At 51.8% G+C, this 12,500-nt stretch overlaps 1 protein-coding gene across 6 annotated transcripts in view; it reads left to right on the forward strand.

Annotated features, from left to right (window-relative positions):
* The first annotated feature begins 1,225 nt into the window (after positions 1-1,225).
* rbm47 (RNA binding motif protein 47) overlaps positions 1,226-12,500 on the forward strand; it is an 84,062-nt gene continuing 72,787 nt past the window's right edge. For 3 of the 6 annotated variants that reach the window (XM_065003481.1, XM_065003485.1, XM_065003484.1), the window contains exons 1-2: positions 1,227-1,337; positions 4,705-4,896. The gene's annotated coding sequence lies outside the window, so the exon portion shown is untranslated. Of the gene's footprint in view, positions 1,338-4,704; positions 4,897-12,500 lie in introns of all 6 variants that reach the window. The other 3 variants (XM_065003486.1, XM_065003487.1, XM_065003488.1) reach the window with 2 other exon arrangements.

Here is a 12,500-nt window from a genome sequence, read left to right on the forward strand (position 1 = left end):
GATGTCCTTTGAGTGGTGGTTACAGTGGAGGCTCCTCAGAGGAGGAAGGGGAGGACCAACCTCCTCAGTGGATTTCATAAAAATTTAAAATTGTAAAACATTTAAAAAGTTATATTTTTTAGATTAAACTATACTAAATATATTCACGTCACCAAATAATTGATTAAAACACTGTTTTGCAATGAAGGTCAACAGTGGCCTCAACAGCACTCTGTAGGGTAGCATCATGGTGTAGCCGGAGGACAGCTAGCTTCCATCCTCCTCTGGGTACATTGACTTCAATACAAAACCTAGGAGGCTGATGATTCTCACCCCCCATCCATAGACTTACACCGTAATTATGACATCGTCCAGAGGACGTCCTCCAACCTATCAGAGCTCTTGCAGAATGAGCTGACATGTTGTCCACCCAATCAAAGGATCAGAGAATGTCTGGTACTGAAAGCAGAAGCTACAGCTAGCTAGCACTGCAGTGTAGAACATGTTCCATTGTGTGTGTGTGTGTGTACGTGTGTGTGCGTGTGTGTGAGTGTGTACGTGTGTGTACGTGTGTGTGAGTGTGTACGTGTGTGTGTGTGTTTGTGTGTAATAATAGTATAATGTCATTAGTACACACTTTTGTGTGTCTCAGGTCTCACTCCATTGTGTCTATGAGGGGCGGGGCCACATCACACTATTGTAGAATACCTGCTTTTGTCTAGTCTGTTAAATACTAGGGTGTGTGGGTGTGTGTGTGTGTGTGTGTGTGTGTGTGTGTGTGTGTGTGTGTGTGTGTGTGTGTGTGTGTGTGTGTGTGTGTGTGTGTGTGTGTGTGTGTGTGTGTGTGTGTGATTCACTTCAGTCAGCCGGTTGAGTTGAGGTTAAAAGGAATTCTCTTATTGAGAAAGATCCCTATAACTGTCACTATACCCCCTCCCTCCCTCCCTCCCTCCCTCCCTCCCTCCCTCCCTCCCTCCCTCCCTCCCTCCTCCCTCCCTCCCTCCCTCCCTCCCCCCCTCCCTCCCCTCCTCCCTCCTCCCTCCCTCCCTCTCAGCGTGTCTGTCGAAATATATTTCAGGCTCTGCCCTCTCTGACTCAATTTTAGCTTCCGAATGCAAACACACACACACACACACACACACACACACACACACACACACACACACACACACACATTCTTAAGTTCCCTAAAGTGTGTGTGTGTTTTGCTCTAAACAGAAACTGAAATTCATCTGTTCTCCGTTTTGTCTGTCAGAGTGTTTTACCAACTCTTATTCTCACACTGCCACACTACAGCACTACTGGTTACCATGGAGATATCACCCTGACGACAGTAGGTAGGAGGACACACACATGAGGTGAGGAGTGGGAAAGGGTTCCAGTGGAAATGACCATACAGACCTAACTAGACGTACTGTCAATTACACTGAAATGGAGAGAGGGAGATAGAGAGAGAGACAGAGAGAGAGAGAGAGAGAGAGAGAGAGAGAGAGAGAGAGAGAGAGAGAGAGAGAGAGATACAGGGAGAGACAGAGAGAGAGAGAGAGAGAGAGAGAGAGAGAGAGAGATACAGGGAGAGAGAGAGAGAGAGGGTGAGAGACAGACAGAGAGAGAGAGACGGAGAGAGAGAGAGAGAGAGAGAGATACAGGGAGAGAGAGAGAGGGAGAGAGAGAGAGAGAGATACAGGGAGAGAGAGAGAGGGAGAGAGAGAGAGAGAGATACAGGGAGAGAGAGAGAGAGAGAGAGGGAGAGAGAGAGAGAGAGAGAGAGAGAGAGAGAGAGAGAGAGAGAGAGAGTGTGTGAGGTCATCAGTGAGGATGGTTTGAACAAGGTGTGCTGGAAACACCCCAACGAATCGGAATGCTGCTCTGGCCTTCATCCACACACACACACACACACACACACACACACACACTGGCCAGTAGCTCAGGAGGATAGCATTTCCCGCCTGGAATGATACAGGGAGGAAGAGGGAGAGAGAGAGAGAGAGAGCGACTAAGGGAGTCAGATTCTGGTTTGGTGAGTTTTAGGAGTGAGAGGGAGAGGGAGAGGGAGAGGAAGGGAGAGGGAGGGGGAGAGAGAGAGAGAGAGAGAGAGAGAGAGAGACTAAGGGAGTCATATTCTGGTTTGGTGAGTTTTAGGTGTGAGAGGGAGAGGGAGAGGAAGGGAGAGAGAGAGAGAGAAGAAGAGGGAGGCAGTCATCTCCTCCGACCAGCAGAGAAGAGGAACACTACAGACACCATCTCAAGGCTTTGAACAGCTGAGAGTGAGAGTGAGAGACAGAGATAACGTACTGCACCTCGACAACCTTAATGTTTCCTATTAATGTTTCAGTCTTTGAACAGGTGAACTTGTTGAGCTTGTTGTCTGACATACTGTTTCAGTCCAGGGCTGTGGGCTGTGTTTCAGTCCAGGGCTGTGTTTCTCTGGCTGTGTGTTCAGTCCAGGGCTGTGTTTCAGTCCAGGGCTGTGTGTTCAGTCCAGGGCTGTGTTTCAGTCCAGGGCTGTGTTTCTCTGGCTGTGTGTTCAGTCCAGGGCTTTGTTTCTCTGGCTGTGTGTTCAGTCCAGGGCTGTGTGTTCAGTCCAGGGCTGTGTGTTCAGTCCAGGGCTGTGTGTTCAGTCCAGGGCTGTGTTTCTCTGGCTGTGTGTTCAGTCCAGGGCTGTGTGTTCAGTCCAGGGCTGTGTGTTCAGTCCAGGGCTGTGTGTTCAGTCCAGGGCTGAGTTCAGTCCAGGGCTGTGTGTTCAGTCCAGGGCTGTGTGTTCAGTCCAGGGCTGTGTTTCTCTGGCTGTGTGTTCAGTCCAGGGCTGTGTTTCTCTGGCTGTGTGTTCAGTCCAGGGCTGTGTGTTCAGTCCAGGGCTGTGTTTCTCTGGCTGTGTGTTCAGTCCAGGGCTGTGCTTCTCTTGGGTGTTTCTCTTTATTTTTTCCCTTCGTTCCTCCCCTCTTTCCTCCCCTTGTTCCTCCCCTCGTTCCTCCCCTTGTTTCTCCACTCATTCTGCCTCTCCTCCCCTTGTTCCTCTCCTTGTTTCTCTCCTCGCTCCTCTCCTTGTTTCTCTCCTCGTTCCTCTCCTTGTTTCTCTCCTCATTATCCCCTCCTCCCCTCATTCCTCCCCTCCTCCCCTCGTTCCTCCCCTCCTCCCCTCGTTCCTCCCCTCCTCCCCTCCTTCCTCCCCTCCTCCCCTCGTTCCTCTCCTTGTTTCTCTCCTCATTCCTCCCCTCCTCCCCTCCTTCCTCCCCTCCTCCCCTCGTTCCTCCCCTCCTCCCCTCATTCCTCCCCTCCTCCCCTCATTCTTCCCCTCCTCCCCTCGTTCCTCCCCTCCTCCCCTCGTTCCTCCCCTCCTCCCCTCGTTCCTCCCCTCCTCCCCTCATTCCTCCCCTCCTCCCCTCGTTCCTCCCCTCCTCCCCTCATTCCTCCCCTCCTCCCCTCATTCCTCCCCTCCTCCCCTCGTTCCTCTCCTTGTTTCTCTCCTCATTCTTCCCCTCCTCCCCTCGTTCCTCCCCTCCTCCCCTCGTTCCTCCCCTCCTCCCCTCGTTCCTCCCCTCCTCCCCTCATTCCTCCCCTCCTCCCCTCGTTCCTCCCCTCCTCCCCTCATTCCTCCCCTCCTCCCCATTCCTTCCTCCCCGTCCTCCCCCTCGTTCCTCCCCTCCCCTCGTTCCTCCCCTCCTCCCCTTGTTCCTCCCCTCCTCCCCCCTCATTCCTCCCCTCCTCCCCTCGTTCCTCCCCTCCTGTGTTCTGTGGAATGCAGGGCTTATGTCATGAGAGTCAGGTACAGACCGACTAATTACCTCTAACCTCCCCTCCTCTCTCTCCCTCCTCCCCTCGTTCCTCCCCTCCTCCCCTCGTTCCTCCCCTCCTCCCCTCCTCCCCTCGTTCCTCCCCTCCTCCCCTCGTTCCTCCCCTCCTCCCCTCCTCCCCTCATTCCTCCCCTCCTCCCCTCGTTCCTCCCCTCCTCCCCTCGTTCCTCCCCTTCCTGTGTTCTGTGGAATGCAGGGCTTATGTCAGTGAGAGTCAGGTACAGACCGACTAATTACCTCTAACCTCCCCCTCCTCTCTCTCCCTCCCGCACTCTCCCTCTCTCTCTCCCTCCTCTCTCTCCTCCCCGCACTCTCCCTCTCTCTCTCCCTCCTCTCTCCTCCCCGCACTCTCCCTCTCTATCTCCCTCCTCTCTCCCGCCCTCTCCCTTCTTTCTCCCGCCCACACTCTCCCTCTCTCTCTCCCTCCTCTCTCCTCCCCGCACTCTCCCTCTCTCTCTCCCTCCTCTCTCTCCCTCCCGCACTCTCCCTCTCTCTCTCCCTCCTCTCTCCTCCCCGCACTCTCCCTCTCTATCTCCCTCCTCTCTCCCGCCCTCTCCCTTCTTTCTCCCGCCCACACTCTCCCTCTCTCTCTCGCTCTCTGTCTCTCTCTCTCTCTCCCCCTCTCTCTAACTCCCTCTTTCTCTCCCTCTCTCTCTCCCTCTATCTTTTCTCAGACCTTGTTCATTCCCTCTGCACTCTCTCCTTCTTCCTGAGACCTTGTTCGTTCCCTCTCTCTTAGTGAGTCTGATAGAGGAGAGGAAACAAGAGGCAAGAAAGATTCAGAATCCCAAAACACTAAAAGAGAACAGAAACTCTGACTAGTTCGCTCGTGTGTGTGTTGTTTTGGGTGTGTGTGTGTGTGTGTGTGTTGGTGTTAGCCAACCCCAAACCCAGCTGAGCTAACTGCCGCTCTGCGATCCTGTCATTGAAGACAGGAGGAAACTGGACGGACTGGAAGGACGAGTGGACGGAGAGAGAAGGTGACAGAGGGAAGGAAAAGAGAGAGGGAACAGAAGAGAGGAGAGGAGAGGAGAGGAAGAGAGAAGATGAGACACTGACAGTTGGACTTTTAAATGGTGGCAACAGAACTGACGACCTGACTCTTACCAGAACACTACACCTGGTAAGACCCTCTCTCTCTTTCTCTATCTCTATCTCTCTCTCTCTCTCTCTCTCTCTATATATATATATATAATTTTATATTTCTTTCTCTCTCTCTCTTGCTCTCTCTCTGTGTGTGTCTCTCTCTCTCTCTCTCTCTCTCTCTCTCTCTCTCTCTCTCTCTCTCTCTCTCTGTGTCTCTCTCTTGCTCTCTCTCGCTCTCTCTCTGTCTGTCTGTCTGTCTGTCTGTCTGTCTGTCTGTCTGTCTCTCTCTCTCTCTCTCTCTCTCTCTCTCTCTCGCTCTCTCTCTGTGTCTCTCTCGCTCTCTCTCTCTGTCTGTCTGTCTGTCTGTCTGTCTGTCTCTCTCTCTCTCTCTCTCTCTCTCTCTCTCTCTCTCTCTCTGTGTCTCTCTCTCTCTCTCTCTGTCTGTCTGTCTGTCTGTCTGTCTGTCTGTCTGTCTGTCTGTCTGTCTGTCTCTCTCTCTCTCTCTCTCTCTCTCTCTATGTCTGTCTCTCTCTCTCTCTCTCTCTCTCTCTCTCTCTCTCTCTGTCTCTCTCTCTCTCTGTCTGTCTCTCTCTCTATCTCTCTCTGTCTGTCTCTCTCTCTATCTCTCTCTCTTTCTCCCCCACTGTCTTTCCTTCAACAATGTATGTGTACTGCCCCTGACTGGTTAATTTGTAGTTGTGAGTAAGAACACACAGTCACACACACATTCTCCAACTTTAACCTTCACCAGTGTCAATGTGATAATTTATTTGTTTTAGTGCTGTGTGTGTGTGTGTGTGTGTGTGTGTGTGTGTGTGTGTGTGTGTGTGTGTGTGTGTGTGTGTGTGTGTGTGTGTGTGTGTGTGTGTGTGTGTGTGTGTGTGTGAAACTGGTTCAGTAGGGCGCCAGTCAGCCTTGGTTGTCCTGTTGTAATGACTTTGACTTAATCTAGTGATGCTGTCTGTAACAACCGTACTGGCAGGTCTCTCTCTTGACCAGGAGGGACGACTCTGGGGCCGTTTATTTACCCTGCGAGTTTTTACTGACTGATGAACCATGTCACCTGACCTGGGGAAACTGTTCCTGAACCATGTCACCTGACCTGGGAAAACTCTTCCTGAACCATGTCACCTGACCTGGGGAAACTGTTCCTGAACCATGTCACCTGACCTGGGAAAACTGTTCCTGAACCATGTCACCTGACCTGACGAAACTGTTCCTAGGTCTTAGTCATCAAACTGATGTTAGCTGAACAAAACTGAATATATCTCCTAAGCCTGTGTTCACCACAGACCTGCATGTTCTGCATTTACCCTCATTCATCTGGTATCCGTACGCTAGCCCTGTGTTTGCCTGGTCTCCCTATGCTAGCCCTGTGTTAGCCTGGTCTCCCTATGCTAGCCCTGTGTTAGCCTGGTCTCCCTATGCTAGCCCTGTGTTAGCCTGGTATCCCTATGCTAGCCCTGTGTTAGCCTGGTCTCCCTATGCTAGCCCTGTGTAAGCCTGGTCTCCCTATGCTAGCCCTGTGTTAGCCTGGTATCCCTATGCTAGCCCTGTGTTAGCCTGGTATCCCTATGCTAGCCCTGTGTTAGCCTGGTCTCCCTATGCTAGCCCTGTGTAAGCCTGGTCTCCCTATGCTAGCCCTGTGTTTAGCTGGTCTCCCTAAGCTAGCCCTATGTTAGCCTGGTCTCCCTATGCTAGCCCTGTGTTAGCCTGGTCTCCCTATGCTAGCCCTGTGTTAGCCTGGTCTCCCTATGCTAGCCCTGTGTTAGCCTGGTCTCCCTATGCTAGCCCTGTGTTAGCCTGGTCTCACTATGCTAGCCCTGTGTTAGCCTGGTATCCCTATGCTAGCCCTGTGTTAGTTAGCCTGGTCTCCCTATGCTAGCCCTGTGTTAGCCTGGTCTCCCTATGCTAGCCCTGTGTTTAGCCTGGTCTCCCTATGCTAGCCCTGTGTTTAGCCTGGTCTCCCTATGCTAGCCCTGTGTTAGCCTGGTCTCCCTATGCTAGCCCTGTGTTAGCCTGGTCTCACTATGCTAGCCCTGTGTTAGCCTGGTCTCCCTATGCTAGCCCTGTGTTAGCCTGGTCTCACTATGCTAGCCCTGTGTTAGCCTGGTCTCCCTATGCTAGCCCTGTTTTTAGCCTGGTCTCCCTATGCTAGCCCTGTGTTAGCCTGGTATCCCTATGCTAGCCCTGTGTTTAGCCTGGTCTCCCTATGCTAGCCCTGTGTTAGCCTGGTCTCCCTATGCTAGCCCTGTGTTAGCCTGGTCTCCCTATGCTAGCCCTGTGTTAGCCTGGTCTCCCTATGCTAGCCCTGTGTTTAGCCTGGTCTCCCTATGCTAGCCCTGTGTTAGCCTGGTCTCCCTATGCTAGCCCTGTGTTAGCCTGGTCTCCCTATGCTAGCCCTGTGTTAGCCTGTAGGGCCCAGGGGTTTCCCTGATCTGCATTAACTCCAGTGGTTTAGCTGTAGCTTGTGTACCAGGTGAAGGCTGGCTCTTCCTTCTTCTGTTGTTACTGTCAATTACTTTACTCTAAACAAAGAATGCCCCCATCTCTTCATCCCTCCACCTATTTCCTGATCAAGACAGGGTAACACTTCAACCTGACATAACCTGAATGCTCTCTCTCTCTCTCTCTCTCTCTCTCTCTCTCTCTCTCTCTCTCTCTCTCTCTCTCTCTCTCTCTCTCTCTCTCTCTCTCTCTCTCTTTCTAATTCTCTCTCTCTCTCTCTCTCTCTCTCTCTCTCTCTCTCTCTCTCTCTCTCTCTCTCTCTCTCTCTCTCTCTCTCTCTCTCTCTCTCTCTCTCTCTCTCTCTCTCTCTCTCTTTCTAATTCTCTCTCTCTCTCTTTCTAATTTTCTCTCTCTCTCTCTCTGTGTCTCTCTCTCTCTCTCTGTCTCTCTCTCTCTCTCTCTCTCTCGTCTCTCTCTCTCTCTCTCTCTCTCTCTTTCTAATTCTGTCTCTCTCTCTTTCTAATTCTCTCTCTCTCTCTCTCTCTCTCTCTTTCTAATTCTCTCTCTCTCTCTCTCTTTTCTAATTCTCTCTCTCTCTCTCTCTCTCTCTCTCTCTCTCTCTCTCTCTGTCTCTCTCTCTCTCTCTCTCTCTCTCTCTCTCTCTCTCTCTCTCTCTTTCTAATTCTCTCTCTCTCTTTCTAATTCTCTCTCTCTCTCTCTCTCTCTCTCTCTCTCTTTCTAATTCTCTCTCTCTCTCTCTCTCTCTCTCTCTCTCTCTCTCTCTCTCTCTCTCTCTCTCTCTCTCTCTCTCCCCCCTACCCTGTGTTTGTGGTGTGACAATGCAGTGGCAGCCAGTCTGATATGGATCAGTTGAATGTTGTTCAGTGTTGAACCAGTTCCCATGTGATGTTATCTTCCCCTAACTATCACAGGTTCCACAAAAGCACTGAGACAAACAGAGAGGAAGAGGAGGGAGAGGAGAAGGAAGAGGGGGGAGGAGACGGGAGAGGAGGCAAAGGGAGAGGAGGAGAAGGGAGAGGAGGAGAAGGGAGAGAAGGGAGAGGAGGGGACGGGAGAGAAGAAGGGAGAGAAGGGAGAGGGGGAGAAGGGAGAGGAGGAGAAGGGAGAGGAGGAGATGGGAGAGGAGAAGGGAGAGGAGAAGGTAGGGGAGAGGGGAGAGGAGGAGAAGGGAGAGGAGGAGATTGGAGAGGAGAAGGGAGAGGAGAAGGGAGAGGAGGAGACGGGAGAGGAGGAGAAGGGAGAGGAGGAGAAGGGAGAGGAGGAGATAGGAGAGGAGAAGGGAGAGGAGAGGGGAGAGGAGAAGGGAGAGGAGAGGAGAGAGGAGGAGAAGGGAGAGGAGGAGATAGGAGAGGAGAAGGGAGAGGAGAGGGGAGAGGAGAAGGGAGAGGAGAGGAGAGAGGAGGAGAAGGGAGAGGAGGAGACGGGAGAGAAGAAGGGAGAGAAGGGAGAGGAGGAGAAGGGAGAGGAGGAGACGGGAGAGGAGGAGAAGGGAGAGAAGGGAGAGGAGGGGACGGGAGAGAAGAAGGGAGAGGAGAGGGGAGAGGAGAAGGGAGAGGAGAGGAGAGAGGAGGAGAAGGGAGAGGAGGAGACGGGAGAGGAGGAGAAGGGAGAGGAGGAGATGGAGAAGGGAGAGAAGGGAGAGGAGGAGATGGGAGAGAAGGGAGAGGGGGAGACGGGAGAGAAGAGAGAGGAGGAGAAGGGAGAGAAGGAGAAGGGAGAGGAGGGATAGGAGGAGAAGGGAGAGGAGGAGATGGAGAAGGGAGAAAAGGGACAGGGGGAGAAGGGAGAGGAGGAGACGGGAGAGAAGGGAGAGGAGGAGACGGGAGAGAAGAAGAGAGAGAAGGGAGAGGAGGAGACTGGAGAGAAGATGGGAGAGAAGGGAGAGGAGGAGAAGGGAGAGGAGGAGAAGGGAGAGGAGGAGAAGGGAGAGAAGGGAGAGGAGGGGACGGGAGAAGAAGAAGGGAGAGAAGGGAGAGGGGGAGAAGGGAGAGGAGGAGAAGGGAGAGGAGGAGAAGGGAGAGGAGGAGATGGGAGAGGAGGAGAAGGGAGAGAAGGGAGAGGAGGGGACGGGAGAGAAGGGAGAGGGGGAGAAGGGAGAGGAGGAGAAGGGAGAGGAGGAGAAGGGAGAGAAGGGAGAGGGGGAGAAGGGAGAGGAGGAGACGGGAGAGAAGGGAGGGGGGAGAAGGGAGAGGAGGAGAAGGGAGAGGAGGAGAAGGGAGAGGAGGAGAAGGGAGAGGAGGAGAAGGGAGAGAAGGGAGAGGAGGGGACGGGAGAGAAGAAGGGAGAGAAGGGAGAGGGGAAGAAGGGAGAGGAGGAGAAGGGAGAGGAGGAGAAGGGAGAGAAGGGAGAGGAGGGGACGGGAGAGAAGAAGGGAGAGAAGGGAGAGGGGGAGAAGGGGGAGGAGGAGACGGGAGAGAAGGGAGAGGAGGAGCAGGGTGAAAAGAAATATGAATGGAGAGAGAAAAGAGGAGATCTATATGTGTATAACATAAGAAATGTGAAAGTATTAGTACTAAAGTATATTTGAGCAATTCCATTTACTTTTTTTAAGATTTTTAATAACAAATTACTTTAAGACTTTTACTCAAAAATCAAAATTAGTATTTACAGTGCCTTGCGAAAGTATTCGGCCCCCTTGAACTTTGCGACCTTTTGCCACATTTCAGGCTTCAAACATAAATATATAAAACTGTATTTTTTTGTGAAGAATCAACAACAAGTGGGACACAATCATGAAGTGGAACGACATTTATTGGATATTTCAAACTTTTTTAACAAATCAAAAACTGAAAAATTGGGCGTGCAAAATTATTCAGAGGATATCTAGTCTCTCCCTCCACACCAGAGGATATCTAGTCTCTCCCTCCAGAGGATATCTAGTCTCTCCCTCCAGACCAGAGGATATCTAGTCTCTCCCTCCACACCAGAGGATATCTAGTCTCTCCCTCCAGAGGATATCTAGTCTCTCCCTCCAGAGGATATCTAGTCTCTCCCTCCAGAGGATATCTAGTCTCTCCCTCCAGAGGATATCTAGTCTCTCCCTCCAGAGGATATCTAGTCTCTCCCTCCAGAGGATATCTAGTCTCTCCCTCCAGAGGATATCTAGTCTCTCCCTCCAGAGGATATCTAGTCTCTCCCTCCAGAGGATATCTAGTCTCTCCCTCCAGAGGATATCTAGTCTCTCCCTCCAGAGAGGATATCTAGTCTCTCCCTCCAGAGGATATCTAGTCTCTCCCTCCAGAGGATATCTAGTCTCTCCCTCCAGATGATATCTAGTCTCTCCCTCCAGAGGATATCTAGTCTCTCCCTCCAGAGGATATCTAGTCTCTCCCTCCAGAGGATATCTAGTCTCTCCCTCCAGAGGATATCTAGTCTCTCCCTCCAGAGGATATCTAGTCTCTCCCTCCAGAGGATATCTAGTCTCTCCCTCCACACCAGAGGATATCTAGTCTCTCCCTCGAGAGGATATCTAGTCTCTCCCTCCAGAGGAATTCTAGTCTCTCCCTCCACACCAGAGGATATCTAGTCTCTCCCTCCAGAGGATATCTAGTCTCTCCCTCCAGAGGATATCTAGTCTCTCCCTCCAGAGGATATCTAGTCTCTCCCTCCAGAGGATATCTAGTCTCTCCCTCCAGAGAGGATATCTAGTCTCTCCCTCCAGAGGATATCTAGTCTCTCCCTCCAGAGGATATCTAGTCTCTCCCTCCAGAGGATATCTAGTCTCTCCCTCCAGAGGATATCTAGTCTCTCCCTCCAGAGGATATCTAGTCTCTCCCTCCAGAGGATATCTAGTCTCTCCCTCCAGAGAGGATATCTAGTCTCTCCCTCCAGAGGATATCTAGTCTCTCCCTCCAGAGGATATCTAGTCTCTCCCTCCAGGGGATATCTAGTCTCTCCCTCCAGATGATATCTAGTCTCTCCCTCCAGAGGATATCTAGTCTCTCCCTCCACACCAGAGGATATCTAGTCTCTCCCTCCAGAGGATATCTAGTCTCTCCCTCCAGAGGATATCTAGTCTCTCCCTCCAGAGGATATCTAGTCTCTCCCTCCACACCAGAGGATATCTAGTCTCTCCCTCCACACCAGAGGATATCTAGTCTCTCCCTCCAGAGGATATCTAGTCTCTCCCTCCAGAGGATATCTGGTCTCTCCCTCCAGAGGATATCTAGTCTCTCCCTCCAGAGGATATCTAGTCTCTCCCTCCAGAGGATATCTAGTCTCTCCCTCCAGAGGATATCTAGTCTCTCCCTCCAGAGGATATCTAGTCTCTCCCTCCAGAGGATATCTAGTCTCTCCCTCCAGAGGATATCTAGTCTCTCCCTCCAGAGGATATCTAGTCTCTCCCTCCAGAGGATATCTAGTCTCCCCCTCCAGAGGATATCTAGTCTCTCCCTCCAGAGGATATCTAGTCTCTCCCTCCAGAGGATATCTAGTCTCTCCCTCCAGAGGATATCTAGTCTCTCCCTCCAGAGGATATCTAGTCTCTCCCTCCAGAGGATATCTAGTCTCTCCCTCCAGAGAGGATGTCTAGTCTCTCCCTCCAGAGGATATCTAGTCTCTCCCTCCAGAGGATATCTAGTCTCTCCCTCCAGATGATATCTAGTCTCTCCCTCCAGAGGATATCTAGTCTCTCCCTCCAGAGGATATCTAGTCTCTCCCTCCAGAGGATATCTAGTCTCTCCCTCCAGAGGATATCTAGTCTCTCCCTCCAGAGGATATCTAGTCTCTCCCTCCAGAGGATATCTAGTCTCTCCCTCCAGAGGATATCTAGTCTCTCCCTCCAGAGGATATCTAGTCTCTCCCTCCAGAGGATATCTAGTCTCTCCCTCCAGAGGATATCTAGTCTCTCCCCCCAGAGAGGATATCTAGTCTCTCCCTCCAGAGGATATCTAGTCTCTCCCTCCAGAGGATATCTAGTCTCTCCCTCCAGAGAGGATATCTAGTCTCTCCCTCCAGAGGATATCTAGTCTCTCCCTCCAGAGGATATCTAGTCTCTCCCTCCAGAGAGGATATCTAGTCTCTCCCTCCAGAGAGGATATCTAGTCTCTCCCTCCAGAGGATATCTAGTCTCTCCCTCCAGAGGATATCTAGTCTCTCCCTCCAGAGGATATCTAGTCTCTCCCTCCAGAGGATATCTAGTCTCTCCCTCCAGAGGATATCTAGTCTCTCCCT

This window comes from Oncorhynchus nerka, linkage group LG18 (genome assembly GCF_034236695.1).
Source record: "Oncorhynchus nerka isolate Pitt River linkage group LG18, Oner_Uvic_2.0, whole genome shotgun sequence".
NCBI classification, from domain to species: Eukaryota; Metazoa; Chordata; class Actinopteri; order Salmoniformes; family Salmonidae; genus Oncorhynchus; species Oncorhynchus nerka.